Raw genomic sequence first — 14830 nt, 5'->3', positions numbered from 1 at the left:
AAATTAAAATACTGCCTTTACCCACCCATCATTCATGTTGCTCATGAGACTTGGTTTCCTCACCTGTAAAATGTAGGAGACTAGCCTAGATCAGGTTTCTCAAACTTAACTAATTGAAGGAATGCTCCTAAAGGAAATATATTTTCACAAAACTTAAGGTTCATAAATTATTTTAATTCTGAGGAAACTAAAATACAAACAAAACTAGATATAAATTCCTTATGTTTGAAGTTCTTTTATAAATAAAAAATGAACAAAAATTTATAAATTGTATATGAACAAACTTATAAAACCAATAAAATTAATGTTTACTTAATATAATGGTGACATTCTTTTGCTCAAAGTAAATCACTGGTCCCAAGTTGAAAATGTTATTACTATAGTACCTTTTTAACATAACTTTAGCATACCTGTATTATCTTGACATAATTCTCCCATCATTTTTCTCTCCTTTACCTTTAATAAATGTTTTAAATTCATAATATATGCCATATTATCATTTGAACTTCACTTGTCACAAAAGCATCAGAACACCTCAGTAATATTCTTTTTAGCCTATAATAAGCGATATTATTTGGTCCCAAATTGATAGTCAACAGGAATGCTGACATTGTAATCAAGTGACATTTGACTCAACTATGAGATCAATCACTCGGCTTAAATTTGTTAATATCAAAAAGTTTTACCTTAGGGGGAAAGCTCTCGGTTCTTCCCCATTGAGAATGATATTCGCTGTGGGTTTTTCATAGATGGCTTTTATGATATTGAGGTATGTACCCTCTATCCCTATACTCTGAAGAGTTTTGATCAAGAAGGGATACTATCCTTTGTCAAATGCTTTTTCTGCATCTATTGAGAGGATCATATGGTTCTTGTTCTTTCTTTCTTTTTCTTTTTTTAATTTTATTATGTTATGTTAATCACCATACATTACATCATTAGTTTCTGACATAGTGTTCCATGATTCATTGTTTGCATATAACACCCAGTGCTCCATGCAGTATGTGCCCTCTTTAATACCCATCACCAGGCTAACCCATCCCCCAATTCCTCTCCCCTCTAGAACCCTCAGTTTGTTTCTCAGAGTCCATAGTCTCTCATGGTTCGTCTCCCCCTCCGATTTCCCCCCTTCATTTTTCCCTTCTTACTATCTTCTTTTTTTTTTTTTAACATATAATGTATTATTTGTTTCAGAGGTACAGGTCTGTGATTCAACAGTCTTACACAATTCACAGCGCTCACCATAGCACATACCCTCCCCAATGTCTTTCACCCAGCCACCACATCCCTCCCACCCCCCCACCACTCGAGCAACCCTCAGTTTGTTTCCTGAGATTAAGAATTCAGGAACATGGCAGGGATGTCCACTATCACCACTGCTATTCAACACAGTACTAGAAGTCCTAGCCACAGCAATCAGACAACAAAAAGAAATCAAAGGCATCTAAATCAGCAAAGAAGAAGTCAAACTCTCACTCTTTGCAGATGATATGATACTTTACGTGGAAAACCCAAAAAACTCCACCCCAAAACTGCTAGAACTCATACAGGAATTCAGTAAAGTGGCAGGATATAAAATCAATGCACAGAAATCAGTTGTATTCCTATACACCAACAACAAGACAGAAGAAAGAGAAATTAAGGAGTCGATCCCATTTACAATTGCACCCAAAACCATAAGATACCTAGGAATAAATCTAACCAAAGAGGCAAAGAATCTGTACTCAGAAAACTATAAAATATTCATGAAAGAAATTGAGGAAGACACAAAGAAATGGAAAAACGTTCCATGCTCATGGACTGGAAGAACAAATATTGTGAAGATGTCAATGCTACCTAGAGCAATCTACACATTCAATGCAATCCCCATCAAAATACCACCAACTTTTTTCAAAGAAATGGAACAAATCATCCTAAAATTTGTATGGAACCAGAAAAGACCCCGAATAGCCAGAGGAATGTTGAAAAAGAAAAGCAAAGCTGACAGCATCACAATTCCAGACTTCAAGCTCTATTACAAAGCTGTCATCATCAAGACAGTATGGTACTGGCACAAAAACAGGCACATAGATCAATGGAACAGAATAGAGAGCCCAGAAATGGACCCTCCCTCTATGGTCAACTAATCTTTGACAAAGCAGGAAAGAATGTCCAATGCAAAGAAGAGTCTCTTCAACAAATGGTGTTGGGAAAATTGGACAGCCACATGCAGAAGAATGAAACTGGACCATTTCCTTACACCACACACAAAAATAGACTCAAAATGGTTGAAAGACCTCAATGTGACACAGGAGTCCATCAAAATCCCAAAATCCAAAATCCTAAATCCTAAAGAACACAGGCAGCAACCTCTTCAACCTCAGCCACAGCAACTTCTTCCTAGACACATCGCCAAAGGCAAGGGAAGCAAGGGCAAAAATGAACTATTGGGACTTCATCAAGATAAGCTTTTGCACAGCAAAAGAAAATTCAACAAAACCAAAAGACAACAGAATGAGAGAAGATATTTGCAAATGACATATCAGATAAAGGGCTAGTATCCAAAATCTAAAAGAACTTATCAAACTCAACACCCAAAGAACAAATAATCCAATCAAGAAACGGGCAGAAGACATGAACAGACATTTTTCCGAAGAAGACATCCAAATGGCCAACAGACACATGAAAAAGTGCTCAACATCGCTCGGCATCAAGGAAATCCAAATCAAAACCTCAATGAGATACCACCTCATACCAGTCAGAATGGCTAAAATTAACAAGTCAGGAAATGACAGATGTTGGTGGGAATACAAGCTGGTACAGCCACTCTGCAAAACAGTATGGAGGTTCTTCAAAAAGTTGAAAATAGAGCTACCGTACAATCCAGCAATTGCACTACTGGGTATTTACCCCAAAGATACAAATGTAGGGATCCGAAGGGGTACATGCACCCCGATGTTTATAGCAGCAATGTCCACAATAGCCAAACTACGGAAAGAGCCAAGATGTCCATCGACAGATGAATGGATAAAGAAGATGTGGTATATATATACAATGGAATATTATGCAGCCATCAAAAGAAATGAAATCTTGCCATTTGCAATGACGTGGATGGAAATGGAAGGTATTATGCTGAGCGAAATAAGTCAATCAGAGAAAGACATGTATCATATGACCTCACTGATATGAGGAATTCTTAATCTCAGGAAACAAACTGAGGGTTGCTAGAGTGGGGGGTGGGGTGGGAGGGATGGGGTGACTGGGTGATAGACATTGGGGAGGGTATGTGCTATGGAGCGCTGTGAATTGTGCAAGACTGTTGAATCTCAGATCTGTACCTCTGAAACAAATAATACATTATATGTTAAAAAAAAAAAAAGATAGTAGGAAGGGAAAAATGAAGGGGGGAAATCAGAGGGGGAGACGAACCATGAGAGACGATGGACTCTGAGAAACAAACTGAGGGTTCTAGAGGGGAGAGGGGTGGGAAGATGGGTTAGCCTGGTGATGGGTATTAAAGAAGGCACGTATTGAATGGAGCACTGGGTGTTATATGCAAACAATGAATCATGGAACACTACATCAAAAACTAATGATGTAATGTATGGTGATTAACATAACATAATTAAAATTAAAGAATGTCTTTTTAAAAAAAAAAAGTTTTAGATTATCTTGAATCACAAAATTTGAAAACTTCCAAACAGACCCCGATGTGAGAAACATTAACCTATACAGTTTCCATTTATTTATTTGTTCACTCACCCATGCATTCATTTATTTATCTTCAAAGTCCTTTTCAATGCTTACATGCTATGAGTGTATTTTTCAGGTACAAACTAGGTAGCATTCTAGATTATTTCTTTGATAATGACATAATCTTTAAATCAGATACAGAAAATGTTACTATTTCTGAGTGAAAAGACTCTGAAAACTTTTCCTTGGTAACTGAAGAAATTTAAACATACTGTTGTCAAAAAAATTTTTTTAATTCCAATTCTAAATCACTTAGAATTCATTTAATTCAGGTTGGCAAACAACAACCCATGAGCAAACTCCAGCCCACTATCTGTTTTTGTAAACAAAATTTTATTAGAACACAGCATGTTCATTCATTTAAGTATCATCTCTGACTGCTTTTATACTAGTAGAGTTGAATACTTGCAACATAGATCATATGGCCTGCAAAGTTCACCAATTTCTAATTAAACTGAAGAGAAATGAGATCATATGGATGTTATATATAAGTAATATATCCATTGGTATGAATGTTTGTATCTTGTTTTCTTAAAAAGGAAATGTAGATTTATTTTAAATCATGTAAGTCAGGAATAATAAAGCAAATAGGGTAAAATGTTAACAACAGGTGAAGCTGGGTAAAGGGCACTTGGATATTCTTTGCACTATTCTTATTCTTGCAACTTTTCCATAAATTTAAAACTTTTTAAATAAAAACTTAAAAAGAGTCTACCACCTAAAGGCACAGAGTCAGGAGCAGTCAAGTAATACCCAGCTATTATTGAGCAGGTTTGTGGTAGGCTAAATAATGCCCTCCCACCCCAAGAAATCTAGGTCCTAAATACTGGAACCTGTGTAATGTTACCTTATCTGGCAAAAGGAACTTTGAAGGTATGACTAAATTAGGAATCGAGCTGGGAAGTTTATCCTGGATTATCCAGGCAGGCCGTAAATATAATTACAAGTGTCCTTACAAGAGAGGGAGATCTGATTACAGAAGAAGAAAGCAATATGACCACTGAAGTTAGCTGTGCTGTAAGCTTTGAAGATGGAGGAAGGGAAAAGTCCTAGGAACTGCAGCTCTAGGAGCTGGAAGTCAAGGATACAGATATTTTCCTAGAGCCTCCAGAAGGAGTGTGACCCCGCAAGCCCTGAAATTTTAGCCCAGTGAAACAGACTTCCCACTTCTTATCTCAGAATGGAAAAAGATTAATAAATGTGTATTGTTTTAAGACATCAAGAAACTAACACTTATAACTACATCTATTAATTTATTTACATATTGTTATTAATACAGAAAAACAGGATTCTAGAGGTTTTTTAAATTTTACTCAGTAATCTAAAATACCTGATTTTCTACACAAAACAGCAGTCAAAATTCTTCTTATCTTTGTTGCTACTGTATCTTATACTAACCTCTAGAATTATTAGAAGGAATGGTCTATAGCCAAACTCTATAGATTGTCTTTATTTTGTTCTAAATGAGTAAGTTTATAAATAGAATGAAATTGATTTATGAATATGGCTTAAAAGTTTAAGGAGGCTTCACCATCCATTAAAAATCTAATATTGATATCTACATTCAAGGCCCTCCAAGACTCCCTTATTTTTTTTTTTGAGGGTGGGGGAGGGGAAGAGGAAGAGAGAGAAAATTAAACAGGCTGCACTCTGGGCAGGACTCAGTCTCATGACCCTGAGATCATGACCTGAGCTGAAATCAAGAGTCAGATCCTTAACTAACGGAGTCACCTAGGCACCCGAAGATTCCCTTTTTATAAAAGTATATCCACTCCCTGCTCTGCGGGGAGTCTGCTTCTCCCTCTGACCCTCCCCCCTCTCATGCTCTCTCTCTCTATCTCATTCTCTCTCTCAAATAAATAAATAAAATCTTTAAAAAAAATAAAATAAAATAAAAGAAGTATATCCATGAAAAATCCTCTATCTACCATTTCCACTCCCCTTACGCAACATCTCTGCATTAACTCTCCCTGCATAACATCTCTCTATCAATATGGGAAACTCCTCAAGGTATGCAGACCTCAGCTGTCTTGAAAAGGATGTAATAAACTAATTCACATTACTGTGGGGATTTCATAAAGATTTAATATGCTTCCTTTTCCACAGGTTATGTGTCGTTTAATAATCCAAAGAGCATAAATGAATTTCTAATGCTGTAACTTTAGGCATTAGTAAAGGCTGCTGAGAGATTTTTGAGGAAAAAAGGCTATTCTACAATCACAGAGAGTAGAATTATACTCTGATCCCTCCCAAATGTGTATCTCCAGCCCCACAATCCCTCTTGAATTCCAGATTCAAAGACAAACTACCTACATGACATCTCCACTTGGATGTCTAATAATCATCTCAAACTTAACATGTCCAAAACTAAAATCTTAACTCTTCCCTTTCAAATCTGCTCCCTCACCAGTGTTTACCATCTCAGTAAATGGCACTTCCATTCACTTCACTGCTCACGGCACAGACCATGGGGCTATTCCTGAGTTCTATCTCTCCCCCACACTCCATAACCAATCCATCAACAAATCCTGGACAGACATTCATTAGGTATGCAAGCATACAGCCTCTCTGATTATTAAAATATGGAAAGGTTTCCATGTAAGTAGGTGCTGTCTCAAGTACCTGGCCTTCCCTCCCAGTTCCCCTGGCCCCTTCCTGAGATAATCCAAACCTCTCCAGTCAACAACTAAAGGGGTGATGCCTGGCACAGCACGGCCCACCCAGGATCTTGCTCCAGTCCCAAGGCCAGCATCCACTTTGACTGGCTGGAGTCTGAGTGTCTGCACCTTACCAGTTATAAACATCTTTAAATTTGGTCACTTTCTATTAGACACCAACCACCAATTCCTTCCTTTACAACCACCACCCTAGTCCAAGCCACCATGCACTCACCTGGACTATCTGGAACAACAGTCTCCAAACTGGTTTCCTTATTTCCATTCTGGTTCCCTTCTCATCACATTCAACTCTCCACAACGCAACCAGAGTGATTAAAAATATAAATTCACTCCTATCATTCTCCTACTCAAAATCTTTCAATGGTTTCCCATCACACTTCAAACAAAATGAAAAATTCCTAACATGGCATACAACCCCTATATGAGTGGCCTCACTATATACTTAATGAATGAATGGAAATAACCTTAGAGCTATAAAAGATTAAAAGTATGAGCTGTGAAGTAAGCCTAGCTTTCCGACTTATTAGATATGAAACCTTGGACAAGTTACTTCTTCAAGCTTCAGATTATCCCTAGAAGAGCACAGGATTCTGAGAAGATAAAATGAAATTATACTTAATAATCAATAGTAAAACAAAAGCTCCCTTATAGTAATCCTATTCTTATTATTGAGTCAATCCCCTCATTTCATATATAAGAAAACTAAGTATACTTGAGCCAATCTATGTTAATAAAGCCTAGTGTCATGAGATATTACAAATATATATGTCAAAGAAAAAAGGAAAATTACAAGTAAAAAATTTCTATAATCCCAGGGGCACCTGGATGGCTCACTTGGTTAGGCATCCGACTCTTGATTTTGGCTCAGACCATGATCTAAGGTCATGAAATCAGGGTCTCAAGATTAGCCCTGCATCAGGCTCCACACCGGGCAGGGAGTCTGCTTGAGATTCTCCCTCTGCCCTCCCCACCTCAACCCCACTCTCTCTCCAAAAAAAAGTTCCTCTAATCGCAGGGAAATCAAATTGAGAAAAAACTGCAAAGATAAAACCTAGAAGAAAGAAAGAACTGCAAACTTTTTTAAGTTCTTCCAAAGTAATTCCAGACTACTAAACTACATTGCTTCCTTTCCAAAGTATTCTAATTATTTTGCACTGGAAAACTTTTTCTAAAGGAATCTATCCCTGATTTTATAATGGAAATCAATATTAAAAAATATATTTGTTGGGACGCCTGGGTGGCTCAGTCGGTTAAGCGTCTGCCTTCGGCTCAGGTCATGATCCCAGGGTCCTGGGATCGAGTCCCACATCGGGCTCCCTGCTCCGCGGGGAGCCTGCTTCTCCCTCTGCCTCTGTCTCTCTCTCTGTCTCTCATGAATAAATAAATAAAATCTTTAAAAATATATATATATTTGTTTTACACAAATAAAATTTATAAAATAACTTTGCTTCCATATAAAGAAAGATAAAAATTTAAAGTCTTCCAATGAGTGAAACAGAAATTCCCCAAAGGTCCCAAAATTATGAATAGATTTATATACAAATTTTCCATGTTACTAGAAAACCTGTAATTGCTATGTACAAAGATGCAGAAAGGAAAACCCAGCAGTAAAATCTGATCTCCCCCAACAACGAGGGACATGAATTGTTCCTTACTGATTAATAACTTAACAGCAGGCTTTAATTTCTAAAAACAAGAACTACCTCTGATACTCTGATACTCTCTGTATCATTTAAAGCAAGAAAAGAAACCAAAAAGTTATCCAGTCAAGTAAGGAATTTCCAGGGGAAAAATTAATCTTTCTCTAGAATTTTGGACTTCCTGATATAGTTTTAGCTCATACTTTTAATTCATATTTAATCTAAGTCATCATGAAAAAAATATTTTACTCCTAATGTGGTATAGATTTAAAGGGCCAAATTATATTTATTTTCTTTTTTCAGTTCTCAATTAAAAACACTAAATAAATGCTAACTTTCAACTGTACCAAATGCAGACTGTTAAGCCAAATTTCTGTCAATATCCCTATATTGTAAATATCATTTTTGGTATTTTAATTAAATCTAATAACAGAAATATATAACACATACACACACACACACACACATGCCTTCTAATAGTATCTCTGGTATAGTGTATCAGCTAGATTTCTTTGGTTGTAAGCCACAGAAACTAATTTTGGCTACCTTAAGGAAAAAATGGGAATTATTGGAGAAATTCAGAGAATTTCAAAATGACGCTAAAAAATCAAGTTTAGAATAGGCAGGTATCTGGATTTATCATCCCATCAAGACTACTCTCACTAAGTGAAAGTCAATTTCCCAAAAAGAAGTTGGATTGCTAATAGAAAAGGGGGAAATATGCTGAGAAGGGAGATTTTAAGAGAGGTGTATGTGACTTATTGTAATCATTCCAGAAATAATTTTATGACTTAGTATGTATACTGAATCTGAAGTTCTCCAAATAAAAGGCAAAACAAGGTACAAGAGTGTAAGAGTCATCTTCTAACATCATTGAAAAATCTGATTTTGTTTCAGTATCCAAAGTATTCTAAACATTTTCTAGGCCCATTAAACTCCAAAGGCCAGGCATGAATTTTAGTGTGTTTTAAATGTTCACAGCTGTGCTTGCTTTGGCAGCACATATACTAAAATTAAATGTTCACGGCTGTTTTGACAATATTTTAATTTTATAGAGCAATGAATTGTGTAAGTGGTAATCATTACACTGTTCTGTTCCAAGAATACTTGGTTCTCTCAGTTTAGGTCAATGATGCAATTATAATATAGAAAGGAACTGTCCTTTTAGCAAAGAACAGTGTTTTCCAATGTATTATTTTGAGTCATGGGAGGTTTAAAACAAAGCTTTATGGACTTTGGTTCTGATTAGTTGAAAATGATAGATACAGAGTTAGCTAGGATTGAGAGCGGGATTTGTTTATTCTACTTATCTAAGTCAGAGACACTAATATAAGTGCTTGTAAATATTTCAACATCAGGTAAGCTTCTATAAAGAAGGAACTTGTATGTCTAGCACAATATCCCGTGAATTGTGTTGTGACTCACAGCTCAGTCTGTTCTATTTTCTCTCTACACTCACTTTCCTGGTGATCTCATCTGATTTCATGGCTTTAAGTGCCATCAATAGTTTCCAATTTAATATTTTTAAGGCCCAAATTTATAGCTACAGTACAGACCTCCTCCACTAAGCCCCAACTGTCTCTTCAACATCTCCTCCTAGATGTCTAAAACACATCTCAAACTTCACATACCAAAATCAAACTAATTTTCCTCCTAAACTCTTCTTCTTATCAGTTGATAACAACTCCATCTTACTCTGTGGTCTAAAAATATCTTAAAGTCATTTTGACTCTTTTCTTTATCTCACCCCCTTCCATATCCGATGCATCAGCAAATCTTACTAACCCTGCTTAAAAGTTCCATTTATCACTCAAGCCATTCTTTTCCCCTCCACTGCCTGCCCACACTCTATCACCTCTCATCTGGATTAAAATTATAGCAGTAACCTCTTCACTGGTACTATGCTTCCAGTCTTCTCAATTAGAAGCCAACAGGAACCTTAAAACTAAGTCAGATTATATCAATCTTCTCAAAATTTTTCAATGGCTCCCCATTTCACTTAGGGTAAAAGTCAAAAATCCTTACAATGGTCCCCAATGCTAAGGCTTAGCTGATCTGGCTCCATTCTTCACATACCTCCACTGCTCCAACAACCCCTTAACCCCATGTCCCCAATCCTCTCCCCTGTTCTATAACTTCTCTGAGCTCATAACTGACTAATCTCCCATCACTAATTCAATTCCAGGCACACTGGCCTTTTGGCTGGTCCTCAAACACAATGGGCATGTTTCTACCTTAGGGCCTTTGTACTGACTGTTCCAACTGCCTGAAATATTCTTCCCCTAAGTTACTATATAGCTAATTCCCTCATTTGTACCAAGTCCTTGCACAAATGTCACCTTCTCAATAAGGCCTAAGCTGACCACTCTATTTTAAATTGTAACTCCCATCCCCAGATCTATCCGTCTTTCCCAGCTCTATTTTTCCATAGCACTTATCCCTTTCTAATATACTATACTTATAACATGTATATTATGTTTATTGTCTATGACCTGTCTCTCCCAGCTTGAATGTAAGTAAGCTACACAAGGATCCTTGACTTCTTCGTTCCACGATGTATCCGAAAGGCATAGAATAGTGACTAGCACTTGGTAGATGCTCAAAAAATTTTGTTACATGAATGAATTCGTTAATAAATCTTGTTATATTTATGTATGTGTGTGTGTGTATATATATATATATATATACATTTTCAATGCTACCTTTAAACAGTCAATTATTCAAGTAGGTTAAGAATAAAAACTTAATTTTATTGACTTGCAAAAAGTCAGATCTGCTGATTTTACTAGTAGGAAGGATGAACTAAAAGAAAAGAATTCAATTTAGTATATTACCTGTCATTATAGTTAGATAGAGAAAATGTAGTCTATCCAGTGAATTTCTTCAAGGTGCAACCTACACTCTGATGTGCAGTTACACACTAAAGTAACTAAGCACGTCCTAGTATGTTATATGACTAACCCAGGGAAAAAAACACACTTCAGGATAAAATATTCATGAGTTTAAATTAAAACATTTTAGGGGCACCTGGGTGGCTCAGTCGTTAAGCGTCTGCCTTCGGCTCAGGTCGTGATCCCAGGGTCCTGGGATCGAGCCCCGCATAGGGCTCCCTGCTCAGCGGGGAGCCTGCTTCTCCCTCTCCCGCTCCCGCTGCTTGTGTTCCCTATCTCGCTGTATCTCTCTCTGTCAAATAAATAAAATCTTTAACAAATAAAAAAAATTAAAACATTTTATATTTTTCTAAAACAAACAAAATTATCAAGTTTTTACAACTTGAAGTCATAGAGGTTAAGTGTATGTTCTGTAGTCAATACTGCCACCTACTGGCAAATGTTAAAATCTAAAACCAAAGGATTGCAATAACTACAAAACAAAGAATCCAAGAACCACATGCTCAAATTCAGTTGTTTTTCTCAATATTTAAAATTATTTTTTATAAATTAAGTATATAACATAACTTGCTATAGTACTCATCTTCCAAAACATATATACTTGAATGTCTATATATCATTAAACCAGCAAACTAATACACATCTAATTCATTTATTCAACTCCAGAAACCAATACTGCACTGTATGTTAACTAAGTAAAATTTAAATTAAAGATAATAATAATAATAATTCATTCAGCAACAACAGAAAACCTGAATGCCTACTACATGTCAAGCACTATAATATGTACTGGGGACACAAAGATGATCAAAACATAATCATTCTTCACTTCATGAAGCTTATACTCCAGTAGGAAAGAAAATTAAAAATCACACATACATAAATGTGATAAATGCTATAGATTAAAAAGGTAGAGTCCTATAAAAGCATAAAACAAGAGGATCTGACCTGGTCTTAGAATATTAATGGGGTAAGGTATTCCAGGATTCTTATTCAGAAATAAGAAAGGCCGTGAAATAGTAAGGGACAAAGAGGCATGAAAGAAACTGAAATAAGTTCAAATAAAGTATGAGTTTAAATAAAGAATCAGAGCCTACTATATAAAACTATCAAATTCTCCAATTTATATATTTAGATATTATCTTTTAATCAATAATTTAAAGGCTTAGAACAACAAACTCCAATCCTTGAGAATCATGTCTGAACTGAACTGAAATACTGAAAACATAAAGAATATCTTGAAGACATTTAAAAGGATTAAACAATAGGATTAGGCAGGACATTCTGGAATAGGAAAGGAACATCACAGGAACAATTTTTAAATGGTTAAGTAATGGTCTTGTATATAAAGACAGTGACTTAGTTTTCGTCTCTATAAAATAGGGGAAAAAGTCTTGTGTAATGGATTAAGAAAAAAAAATCAGACACTAAAACCTACGGGTTTATTTTTTTAACCTGTCTACTCCCACCATCTATTCTACATTGCAAAGTTTTTCTGAGTAGACATAAGAGAACTACTTAGCCCATTCTTTGTCCATTAAAGCAACAATCTATATTTTTAAATATTTTATTGGGATTTTATATTTGTTTGAGAGACTCCAATTATTTCAACCCCCTTCCTGTTTGGGAAAATCTCTCTTGTGTGAATTCTGTTCAGAAACAGGATCCCTTCCCACTACATAAATCAGAAAAGTTAAATTATTTATATATCTCTAGGCGGCAAGGTATGAGTAAGACCTCAGCCAAACAGATGCTACTAAGGACTTTGAATCCCCACAAGTGATACAAAGATGTAGGAATCATTCAGAATTCTTTCCAGCCATGCCTGAAGCATGTAGTATGCACAGTATGGATGCCAGTGTGCGATCCCAGCGTCCAGTGGGGTGACATGAATATCCTAATCAAACACTCCTGTGGCTTTCAGGTAGCTGTGAACCTACTCACCTATCTTTCTGTTGTACCTGACCCTTTCCAACCAAGGTTCTCCCAGCCTTTCATCTCTCTTCAGAGCTACTGGGGATCCTTCTGTATTTTGTTAGGGTACAGGTTAGGAGAATCAAAACTAAGTTGCTTAAATAAGCTGAAAGTTAATTTCTCCCTAATGAAACATTCTAGAGGCAAATGGGCAAGTAATACTGGTTACTAAAGTTATTGCCATCTACCACCATTTGGAAAGATCTCAATGATCTAAAAGTTCCACACAGCACTTCCACTCATGTCCTGTGAACGTGAGTTTAGTACAACAGCCATACTAGCTGCAAGGAAGGCTGAGAAATGTGGTACGTAGCTGGAAGGCCATGCGCTAAAAACAAGGGAAGAATGAACTCTGGGAAACAACTGTCTCTGCCATACTTTCCAATAAGTGCTCTTTCTGCTCAAGTAAGCCAGAACTGTTTCTGCTTATAATCAAAGACTTCCAGTGATTCAGATTTTGTTTAATTTATGTAAAAGACAGAAACCTGGAACCACTCTAATTAGGGAATTGATGGCCTGGGGGGAGGGGAGAAACACTACAACTTGGAGACTGCTTTGAAAATTAATGTTCTACTGCAGTCTCTACATATGAACATAAACTCAATTTGTTATATCATGATTTTGATGTCTTTTAAAAATTCCTCATCTGTCTCAATGTTTGGAAGCCATCTTAAAAAGAAAACTGCTTTTTAAAGTTGCCTTTTCCCCTCCTGTGACTTATTAGAACTTAAATAATTTTATTAAGTGAAAATCATCACAGAAGCAGATGAGCCCACAGAGGCCCCTATGCTTTAAATAATCTAATATGTATATGTCATCTTTGACAACCATACATTATGACAAAATAACACATTATACAACGAACTTGTGTGCTTTTCAACATGCTACTTTGTATTTTCTTTATTCTTTACTACTTCAGCTTTTGGGTTTTCTAAGTGCTTTCAAAAGGGGAGACAGTTGACATTGATGGTACCATCTACCATTAAAACAAACTCCTGTGTAATTTGGAAAAATTCCTCAAATAGTATAAAAAGATGATAGCAGATGATTAAGGAAGAAAGAAGAGAAAGTTAAGGGAGGAAAAAGTATGGTGATGGGTGAGCAACAGTCTTCGGAGGTGCCCATAAAAAACTAAATTAGAAAAGGAGACATGGAGACTTGGTGGGACAAGCATTACAGAAATGTTAGGAAGGGAATCCAAAACTTAACATAAAGCTGGGCTTCCCCTCCGCATTTGTCCTCTTTAATAAAATCTCAGTTTCTAGAAAGCAACACTTATTTTTTTTTTTATACTAGCATAGAACCAAACAAAGTAAGTAAAATAAACCAACATAAAAGAATAAAATATAATGGAGGGAGCAATAATCTGTTATTTTTAACCCAAAGAATCCAATTCCAAATAACACATTACAAAAACCTGCCAGATTTTGAATCTCACAGATTGCCTCCTCGGCTTTCATTTTTAAATATCTCAAGTTCTTTGATCATTCCCCAGATGCCCTAGAAACAAGTTTCTCTTTCTCATTTTCCCCTCAATGATCCCTCCCCATTCTACGTATCTAAATAGAAACATCATTTTCCCCCTAAAACTTCTGGTAATAACTCCAGCTACTTTAAGCTACACTTCCTTAAATACAGAATCAAGGATCAGGTCTGAAGCTCAAAGAAACCAAACTGCACACCATCTGTCAGGAAAGCAGCACAATATCACTTCCACCAACCACTCTACCCTCAAAACATTCACATCAGTTCAGAGATCAATTCTTTAACTATTAAGAATAGTGGTATAAAATTGGCAAAGAAGAAGTCAAACTCTCACTCTTTGCAGATGATATGATACTTTATGTGGAAAACCCAAAAGACTCCATCCCAAAACTGCTAGAACTCATACAGGAATTCAGTAAAGTGGCAGGAT

The 14830-nt window shown here is 36.2% G+C and overlaps 1 protein-coding gene across 1 annotated transcript in view; it reads right to left on the bottom strand.

The window, feature by feature from the left end:
- Positions 1-14830, bottom strand: part of ATRNL1 (attractin like 1) — a 796918-nt gene that overhangs the window by 727004 nt on the left and 55084 nt on the right. The gene's annotated exons all lie outside the window — the stretch shown is intronic.

This window comes from Mirounga leonina, unplaced genomic scaffold (genome assembly GCF_011800145.1).
Source record: "Mirounga leonina isolate KUSES-001 unplaced genomic scaffold, KU_Mleo_1.0 Mir_114, whole genome shotgun sequence".
NCBI classification, from domain to species: domain Eukaryota; kingdom Metazoa; phylum Chordata; class Mammalia; order Carnivora; family Phocidae; genus Mirounga; species Mirounga leonina.
Note: the sequence above shows the minus strand (reverse complement) of the source record. Positions and strands in the feature narration are given on the sequence as shown.